At 38.1% G+C, this 10521-nt stretch overlaps 1 non-coding gene across 1 annotated transcript; it reads left to right on the top strand.

The window, feature by feature from the left end:
- The first annotated feature begins 316 nt into the window (after positions 1–316).
- On the top strand, positions 317–424 carry LOC148567251 (small nucleolar RNA R71). Its single transcript, XR_015881986.1, has one exon. It is a non-coding gene; the product is annotated as a small nucleolar RNA R71 (small nucleolar RNA).
- Positions 425–10521: the final 10097 nt, after the last annotated feature.

The raw sequence follows: 10521 nt of genomic DNA on the forward strand, positions 1-10521 counted from the left end.
ACTGTTGGATGATTCCTTCAATCCATTCAGACTCTGAGAGATCATATTGACTTGCTGAGTCAATATTTTATTCTGAGCCAATATGGCATTCAAAGTATCAATTTCAAGAACTCCATTCTTCTGAGGCGTCCCATTATTCACAGGATTCCTTTCAAAAGTGTACATGAACTGGTTATTTGCAACCATGTCAATGAGTTCTTTGAGCTTCTGTAGGTGTTTTCTTTAGGTGAATGGATCCACCTGCAGAATGGTCCAATGACATCTTTGATAATTTAGACAGACCATCATAGAATATATCCAGGATGGTCCATTCCGAAAGCATGTCAGAAGGACACTTTTTGGTCAGTTCCTTGTATCTCTCCCAAGCTTCAAAGAGGGATTCACCTTCTTTCTGTTTGAAGGTTTGAACATCCACTCTAAGCTTGCTAAGCTTTTGAGGAGGAAAGAACTTGGCTAAGAAAGCCATGACCAGCTTATCCCAAGAGTTCAGGCTATCCTTAGGTTGAGAATCCAACCATATTCTAGCTCTGTCTCTTACAGAAAACGGGAAAAGCATGAGCCTGTAGACCTCGGGATCAACCCCATTGGTCTTAACAGTATCACAAATCTGTAAGAATTCAGTTAAGAACTGAAAAGGATCTTCGGATGGAAGTCCATGAAACTTGCAGTTCTGTTGCATCAGAGAAACTAATTGTGGTTTAAACTCAAAATTGTTTGCTCCAATGGTAGGGATTGAGATGCTTCTTCCATGTAAATTGGAATTTGGTGCAGTAAAGTCACCAAGCATCTTCCTTGCATTGTTATTATTTTTGGCCATGTCTTCTTCTTTTTCGAAAATTTCTGTCAGATTTTCTCCAGAGAGTTGTGCTTTAGCTTTCCTTAGCTTCCTCTTCAGAGTCCTTTTAGGTTCAGGATCAGCTTCAACAAGAATGTTCTTATCCTTGTTCCTGCTCATATGAAAAAGAAGAAAACAGAAAAGAAAATATGAAATCCTCTATGTCACAGTATAGAGATTCCTATATGTGAGTATGAGAATAGAAGAATAGAATAAGAGAAATTCGAACACCAAGAGGAAGAGAGGGTTCGACTTTTTGAGATAAAGAGAAATGTTAGTCAATAAATAAATAATTAGAAGGAGATGAGAGAGAGGGAATTTTGAAAATTAATTAAATTAAAAATAGAATTTAAAGTTAAATTTTGAAAATTAAAATTGAAATCAAATTAAATTAAAAATTAAAATAATTAGTTAATAAAAAAAAAGAAATTTGAAAAAGCGGGAAGGGATTTTCGAAAATTAGAGAAAGAGAATTAGTTAGGTAGTTTTGAAAAAGATAAGAATCAAACAAAAAGTAAAGTGGTTAATTGAAAAATATTTGAAAATCAAATTTGAAAAGATAAAAAGTTAGAAAAGATTTTGAAATTAAATTTTGAAAAAGATGTGATTGAAATTTATTTTGAAAAAGATTTGAAAAAGAATTTTAAAAAGATTTGATTTTGAAAATTAAAGTTGATTACTTGACTAACAAGAAACTAAAAAGATATGATTTTAAAATTTAAAGATTGAACTTTTCTTACTAGGCAGTAACAAACTTAACATTTTTGAATCAAAACATTAAATGCTAGTAGTAATTTCGAAAATTATAAAATAAAATAAGAAAAAGATTTTGAAAATTAATTTGAATATTTTAGAAAACATTAAGAGAAAAATGAAAAAGATTTCGAAAAATTTTAAAAAGGAATTCGAAAATATTAAAAGGAAATTGAAAAAGATTTGATTTTTGAAAAATACTTAAAAAAAGATAGAATTTTTAAATAGAAAATTTGATTTGACTCATAAGAAATAACAAGATTTTAAAATTTTTTTGAAAAAGTCAACTCAAATTTTCGAATTTGATGAGAGGAAAAGGGGAAAGATAATTTTTTATTTTTGAATTTTGAATGAAGAAAGAGAAAAACAATAAAAAGACTCAAAACATGAAAATTATGAATCAAAACAAGAAAAATATGCAAGAACACTTTGAATGCAAAGATGAACACCAAGAACACTTTGAAGATCATGATGAACATCAAGTATGTATTTTTCAAAAATTTTCAATAAAAGAAAATATGCAAGACACCAAACTTAGAAATTTTTAATTTTTAGACACTAAGAATTCAAGAATGCATATGAAAAACAAGAAAAGACACAAAACAAGAAAATATGAAGATCAAACAAGAAGACTGGCCAAGAACGACTTGAAGATCATGAAGAATGCAATGCATGAAATTTTTGAAAATAATTTTTGGAAAATTAAAAAGATGCAATTGACACCAAACTTAAAACTTGACTCTAGACTCAAACAAGAAACATAAAAATATTTTTGATTTTATGATTTTATAAATTTTTTTTTATTTTTCAAAAATTAATTGGGAAAAACAAAAAAGAAAAAAATTATTTTTTTTGTATTTTTCGAAAATAGGAAATAAAAAGCTTAAAATTAAAATAAAATTACCTAATCTGAGCAACAAGATGAACCGTTAGTTGTCCAAACTCGAACAATCCCCGGCAACGGCGCCAAAAACTTGGTGCACGAAATTATGATCATCAATGGCGCCAACAACTTGGTACGCACAATTGTAATCTCAACTCTTTATCACAACTTCGCACAACTAACTAGCAAGTGCACTGGGTTGTCCAAGTAATAAACCTTACGTGAGTAAGGGTCGATCCCATGGAGATTGTCGGCCTGAAGCAAGCTATGGCCACCTTGTAAATCTCAGTCGGGCGGATTCAAATGGTTATAGTGAATTGATAATAAAAACATAATTAAAATGTAAATTAAAGATAGAGATACTTATGTAATTCATTGGTGAGAGTTTCAGATAAGCGTATGAAGATGCTTTCATTTCTCCTGAACCTCTGCTTTCCTACTGTCTTCATCTACCCATTCCTACTCCTTTCCATGGCAAGCTTTATGTAGGGCATCACCGTTGTCAATGGCTACATCCCATCCTCTCTGTGAAAATGGTCCAATGCGCTGTCACTACATGGCTAATCATCTGTCGGTTCTCGATCATACTGGAATAGGATTTACTATCCTTTTGCGTCTGTCACTACGCCCAGCACTCGCGAGTTTGAAGCTCGTCACAGCCATCCCTTCCCAGATCCTACTCGGAATACCACAGACAAGATTTAGAATTTCCGGATCTCAAGAATGGCCATCCATGGGTTCTAACTTATACCACGAAGACTCTAATATCTCGGACTCGGTCCTCTGTATTAGATATCTAAGAGATACTCATTCTAGCATGTTTGCATGTAGAACGGAAGTTTTTGTCAAGCACGCGTTCATAAGTGAGAATGATGATGAGCGTCACATAATCATCACATTCATCATGTTCTTGGGTGCGAATGGATATCTTAGAGAAGGAATAAGCTTGAATTGAATAGAAAAATAATAGTACTTTGCATTAATTCATGAGGAACAGCAGAGCTCCACACCTTAATCTATGGTGTGTAGAAACTCTACCGTTGAAAATACATAAGTGATGAAGGTCCAGGCATGGCCGAATGGCCAGCCCCCAAACGTGATCTAAAGATGAAAACTAAAGATGTTCCAAAGATGTAAATACAATAGTAAAAAGTCCTATTTATGCTAAACTAGTTACTAGGGTTTACAAAAATGAGTAAATGATGTAGAAATCCACTTTCGGGGTCCACTTGGTGTGTGCTTGGGCTGAGCATTGAGCTTTACACGTGTAGAGGCTTCTCTTGGAGTTGAACGCCAGTTTGTAACCTATTTCTGGCGTTTAACTCCACTTTGCAACATGTTTCTGGCGTTTAACTCCAGAATGCAGCATGGAACTGGCGTTCAACACCAGTTTGCATCGTCTAAACTCGGGCAAAGTATGGACTATTATATATTGCTGGAAAGCCCTGGATGTCGAATTTCCAACGCAATTGAGAGCACGCCATTTGGTGTTCTGTAGCTCCAGAAAATCCATTTTGAGTGCAGGAAGGTCAGAATCCAACAGCATCTGCAGTCCTTCTTCAACCTCTGAATCTGATTTTTGCTCAGGTCCCTCAATTTCAGCTAGAAAATACCTGAAATCACAGAAAAACACACAAACGCATAGTAAAGTCTAGAAATGTGATTTTTGCATAAAAACTAATAAAAATATACTAAAAACTAACTAAATCATACTAAAAACTATGTAAAAACAATGCCAAAAAGCGTATAAATTATCCGCTCATCAGCAGACCCTTCCTAGCCACAGTAAAAGCTGTGATTGATGTTGACAGAGGAGAGTTGGTCCTTCAGTTGAATGAGGACTACCTTGTATTCAAGACTCAAGGTTCTCCTTCTGTAATCATGGAGAGGAAGCATGAAAATCTTCTCTCAATACAGAGTCAAACAAAACCCCCACATTCAAACTCTAAGTTTGGTGTTGGGAGGCCACAACCAACCTCTAAGTTTGGTGTTGAGAGGCCACAACCTTGCTCTGATTATCTGTGAGACTCCATGAAAGCTCACTGTCAAGCTATTGACATTAAAGAAGTGCTTATTGGAAGGCAACCCAATGTTATCTAATATTATCTATTTATGTTTCCCTTTGTTATTTTATGTTTTCTTTAGGTTGATGATCATGTGAAGTCACAAAAACAACTAAAAAATCAAAAACAGAATAAAAAATAGCATTAAAAATAGCTCACCCTGGAGGAAGAGCTTATTGGCGTTTAAACGCCAGTAAGAAGCATCAGACTGGCGTTTAACACCAGAAAGAAGCATCAAGCTGGCGTTAAACGCCAGAAACAAGCTACAGTCTGGTGTTTAACGCCAGAACAGAGCACCAAGTCGGCATTAAACGCCAAGAAAGGGAGAAAAGATGGTGTTTAATGCCAGCGTTAAACGCCAGGATTGCACTCTAAGGGCGTTTTTGCACGCCTAAATGGAGCAGGGATGCTAAGTCCTTGACCCATCAGGATTTGTGGACCCCACAGGATCCCCACCTATCCCACCTCTTCTTCTCTCCTCTTTACACCTTTCCATAACACTCTTCTCCATCATCTCTTTACCACTCACATCCATCCACCATAAAACCCCACCTACTTTACCATTCAAATTCAAACCATATCCCTCCCAAATCCACCCCATCATACACACTCAACCCCCCTTTGCCGAAACCACACACCACTCCATCTCCTCCATTTCTTCTTCTTCTCCACCTTTCTTTCTTCTTTTGCTCGGGGACGAGCAAACATTTTAAGTTTGGTGTGGTAAAAGCATTGCTTTTTGTTTTTCCATAACCATTTATGGCACCTAAGGCCGAAAAAACCTCTAGAAAGAGGAAAGGGAAGGCAAAAGCTTCCACCTCTGAGTCATGGGAGATGGAGAGATTTATCTCAAAGGTCCATCAAGACCACTTCTATGAAGTTGTGGCCAAGAAAAAGATGATCCCTGAGGTCCCTTTCATGCTCAAAACTCTGTAATTCGGCTGGGATTGTCATAGAGGGAGACATCCTCATTGAAGAGGACAAGCCCATCACTAAAAAGAGGATGGAGCAAACAAGAGAGCCCACTCATGGACCTCAACAAGAGCATGAGGAAATTCCTCATCATGAAATCTCTGAGATGCGTCAAGGGATGCACTTTCCTCCACAAAACTATTGGGAGCAAATTAACACCTCCCTAGGAGAGTTAAGTTCTAACATGGGACAATTAAAGGTGAAGCACCAAGAGCACTCCATCATTCTCTATGAGATTAGAGAAGATCAAAGAGCTATGAGGGAGGAACAACAAAGGCAAGAAAGAGACATAGAGGAGCTCAAGAGCACCATTGGTTCTTCAAGAGGAAGAAGACGCCACCCTCACTAAGGTGGACCCGTTCCTTAATCTCATTGCCTGTTTATTTTTCTATGTTTTCGTTCTCTATGCTTATTTATGTTTGTGTCTTATTACATGATCATTAGTGTCTAGTGTCTATTCCTTAAAGCTGTGAATGTCCTATGAATCTATCACCTTTCTTAAATAAAAAAATGTTTTAATTACAAAAGAACAAGAAGTACATGATTTGGAATTCATCCTTGAAATTAGTTTAATTATTTTGATGTGGTGACAATACTTTTTGTTTTCTGAATGAATGCTTGAATAGTGCATATGTCTTTTGAATTTGTTGTTTATGAATGTTAAAATTGTTGGCTCTTGAAAGAATAATGAAAAAGGAGAAATGTTATTGATAATCTAAAAAATCCTAAAATTGATTCTTGAAGCAAGAAAAAGCAGTGAAGAACAAAGCTTGCGAAAAAAATGGCAAAAAATAAAAGAAGAAAAAATAAAGAAAGAAAAAGAAAAAGCAAGCAGAAAAAGCCAAAAGCTCTTTAAACCAAAAGGCAAGAGCAAAAAGCCAATAACCCTTTAAACCAAAAGGCAAGGGTAAAAGGATCCAAGGCTTTGAGAATTAATGGATAGGAGGGCCCAAAGGAATAAAATTCTGGCCTAAGCGGCTAAACCAAGTTGTCCCTAACCATGTGCTTGTAGCGTGAAGGTGTCAAGTGAAAAGTTTGAGACTGAGCGGTTAAACTCGTGGTCCAAAGCAAAAAAAAGAGTGTGCTTAAGAGCTCTGGATACCTCTAATTGGGGACTTTAGCAAAGCTGAGTCACAATCTGAAAAGGTTCACCCAGTTATGTGTCTGTGGCATTTATGTATCCGGTGGTAATACAGGAAAACAAAGTGCTTAGGGCCACGGCCAAGACTCATAAAGTAGTTGTGTTCAAGAATCAACATACTGAACTAGGAGAATCAATAACACTATCTAAATTCTGAGTTCCTATAGATGCCAATCATTCTGAACTTCAAAGGATAGAGTGAGATGCCAAAACTGTTCAGAGGCAAAAAGCTACTAGTCCCGCTCATCTAATTGGAGCTAAGTTTCATTGATATTTTGGAATTTATAGTATATTCTCTTCCTTTTATCCTATTTGATTTTCAGTTGCTTGGGGACAAGCAACAATTTAAGTTTGGTGTTGTGATGAGCGGATAATTTATACGCTTTTTGGCATTATTTTTAGGTAGTTTTTAGTATAATTTAGTTAGTTTTTACTATGTTTTTATTAGTTTTTATGCAAAAATCACATTTCTAGACTTTACTATGAGTTTGTGTGTTTTTCTGTGATTTCAGGTATTTTCTAGCTGAAATTGAGGGACCTGAGCAAAAATCTGATTCAGAGGCTGAAAAAGGACTGCAGATGTTGTTGGATTCTAACCTCCCTTCACTCGAAATGGATTTTCTGGAGCTACAGATACCCAATTGGCGCGCTCTCAATTGCGTTGGAAAGTAGACATCTAGAGCTTTCCAGCAATATATAATAGTCCATACTTTTCCCGAGTTTTGATGACGCAAATGGGCGTTCAAACGCCAACTTCCTGTCCTATTCTGAAGTTAAACGCCAGAAACAGGTTACAAACCAGAGTTAAACGCCACAATCAGGCTAAAACCTGGCGTTTAACTCCAAGAGAAGTCTATACACGTGTAAAGCTCAATGCTCAGCCCAAGCACACACCAATTGGGCCCCGAAAGTGGATTTCTACACTATCTGTACTTAGTTACTTATTTTCTGTAACCCTAGCTACTAGTTTAGTAAAAACTACTTTTAGAGATTTATTTCATGTCTTTTGACCACTTTTAGGCTTTTGGTCATTCTGGTTCCCTCTCGGGGGCCGAAGCCAATGAACACTGTTATCACTTATGTATTTTCAACGGTGGAGTTTCTACACCCCATAGATTAAGGTGTGGAGCTCTGCTGTTCTTCATGAATTAATGCAAAGTACTATTGTTTTTCTATTCAATTCAAGCTTATTCTTATTCCAAGATATTCACTCACACTTCAACCTGATGAATGTGATGATCCGTGACACCCATCATCATTCTCATCTATGAACGCGTGCCTGACAATCACTTCCGTTCTATTTGCAATAGCTTGAGTGTATATCTCTAAGCCTCCATTCCGAAAGATCGGAGTCTTCGTGGTATAAGCTAGAATTAATTGGCAGTATTCTTGAGATCTGAAAAGTCTAAACCTTGTCTGTGGTATTCCGAGTAGGATCTGGGATGGGATGACTGTGACGAGCTTCAAACTCGCGAGTGTTGGGGGTAGTGACAGACGGAAAAGGAACAATGGATCCTATTCTAACATGAATGAAAACCGACAGATGATTAGCCGTGCAGTGACAGCACATTTGGACCATTTTCACTGAGAGAACGGACGGTAGCCATTGACAACGGTGATCCCCAACATACAGCTTGCCATGGAAAGGAGTATGAATGATTGAATGAAGACAGTAGGAAAGCAGAGATTCAGAAGGAATAAAGCATCTCCATACGCTTATCTGAAATCCCACCAATGAATTACATAAGTATTTCTATCTTATTTTATATTTTATTTATATTTTAATTATCAAAACCTCATAACCAATTGAATCTGCCTGACTGAGATTCGCAAGATGACCATAGCTTGCTTCAAGCTGACAATCTCCGTAGGATCGACCCTTACTCACGTAAGGTTTATTACTTGGACGACCTAGTGCACTTGCTGGTTAGTTGTGCGGAGTTGTGAAAAGGAGTTGAGATTATGAACGTGCGAACCAAGTTGTTGGTGCAGTTGAGATCACAATTTCGTGCACCATTATGCCAAAACTATGCCTATTCTGTGCCCTCACCAACGCACTGGCGTACTTGGCGCGCCCGCGCCGGTTGCCAATTCGATCAGGCACGCGTCCGCGCCGCTTGTGCTACATGCCACTCTAGTAGAATTAACCCGAGAGCTAGGTCTACTTTGTGCCAACTCTGTGCCAGGCACCCAACTCACTCCACGCGCACGCGCCCTGGATGCGTACGCGCACTTCACTCAACTCTCACCGATGCGCCAGCGCACCGTGCGCGCTTGCGCCTTGTTCTGTCCCTCTCTCACTTCCTTTCTTATTTCTTTCTTCTTCTTTCTCCATCACCTCTCTTCCCTTCTTTTTCTTTCACAATCCACCACCACCGTCTCTGGCTTCTCACCAGCAACCACCACCTCTTCCGGTGGCACTACATCTCTTCTATTTCTTTCTCGTTTTCACAAAAAGAAAATTCTACCTTGTTCTTCTACACTTCTCAAGGTTCTACTTCTTCTATATCTCATCTATTACTTTCTTTGCATAATCTCTTCTTCTAGTTAGATTTTTTTTGATTTACTTATTTTCTCTTTTAGTTGCATGATTATACTACTTACTTCTTGTTTGTTTACTTTTCCTTTTTCTTGCTTTCCCCATGGATGTTGAATTTGAGTTTAATTTGCCTTAATGGATCTTCTTGATTGTCTCTCATTATCTTTGTCAATAATTGATGATTATGTGATGATTGATATTTCATTTTGGGCTTCTAATTGGTTGAGTATCTCATAATTGCTCATTGCTTGTTAATTGCGCGCCAAGTGTTCGAGGAATTGCACGAATGCCATTTTGGTTTATTTTCATCATGTACTTTCATTTTGGTGCTTCTCCTCGTTCACTTGCTTTCTTCTAAATGCATTGAGTCCACTTTGCTTGCTTAGAGTGTATACTTGCCAATTAGATACTCATTGAACATGACTTGCTCTTTGTTATGGATGCTTGAGATTACTCTTCTCATGCCATTGCATGCTTTACTTCCTCTTGCATCCCATGCCAAGTGTTGTTACCCATACCTCTATGATTACTTCTTCTTGAATCCCTTGCACCACATTTCACTTGCATGTATTTGTTGAGATGATTCTTTGGGTTTAATGCTTTCCTTTTTCCCTTCCTTTCTCAGGATGGCCACCAAGAGAGGCAAGGAGAAAGCTTCAAGGAAACCAGCCGCAAAGGGGGCACCCCAAAGACCAAACTCTAAGGCGCACTCTTCACTAGGAGCCAAACCCCTATCTAAGAAGGAAAATGCACCCACTCCTATTGATGAGAATCAGAAGAGCAAACTGGCAAAGGATTCTTCAAGATTCTCCAACCGCTTTTGTGAACTTGTGTTCCCCGCCATGGTTGAGAGAAACTATCATGCCGAGCATTTACTCGCTCCTCCGGACAAGGTTGCTCCTTATATTTTACCCCGCATTGAACGGCGAGGATGGGAGTTTCTTCTGAGAAAACCACAAGAGGTCAACCTCTCATGGGTGGTAGAATTCTACACTAACTACCATATTCCCTCTCTTCAATCGGTATACATGCGCCGGAAGCAAGTCGCAATATCAAAAGAGGCTATTCAGCAAGTACTTAATGTCCTATCGGTACCAAGTGATATGGATGGCTACCAAGAGGTCTTTCGTCAGTGAGAAAAGTTTGGGTTTGATTGGGACTCGATCCTCCGAGTCATTGCTGAGCCAGAGACATTTTGGACCCATGGTCGACTCCGAATGAGGCCCAAGTGCATTGACGCTCGTTTTCTCACTGTGGAAGCTAGAGCTTGGGCCCAGATCCTATCCCACTATGTGCTACCTAGCACCCACAAGTCATCCTTCACGGCGGATCTCG

This window comes from Arachis ipaensis, chromosome B4, assembly GCF_059453495.1.
Source record: "Arachis ipaensis isolate K30076 ecotype BB chromosome B4, ASM5945349v1, whole genome shotgun sequence".
Lineage (NCBI taxonomy): Eukaryota > Viridiplantae > Streptophyta > Magnoliopsida > Fabales > Fabaceae > Arachis > Arachis ipaensis.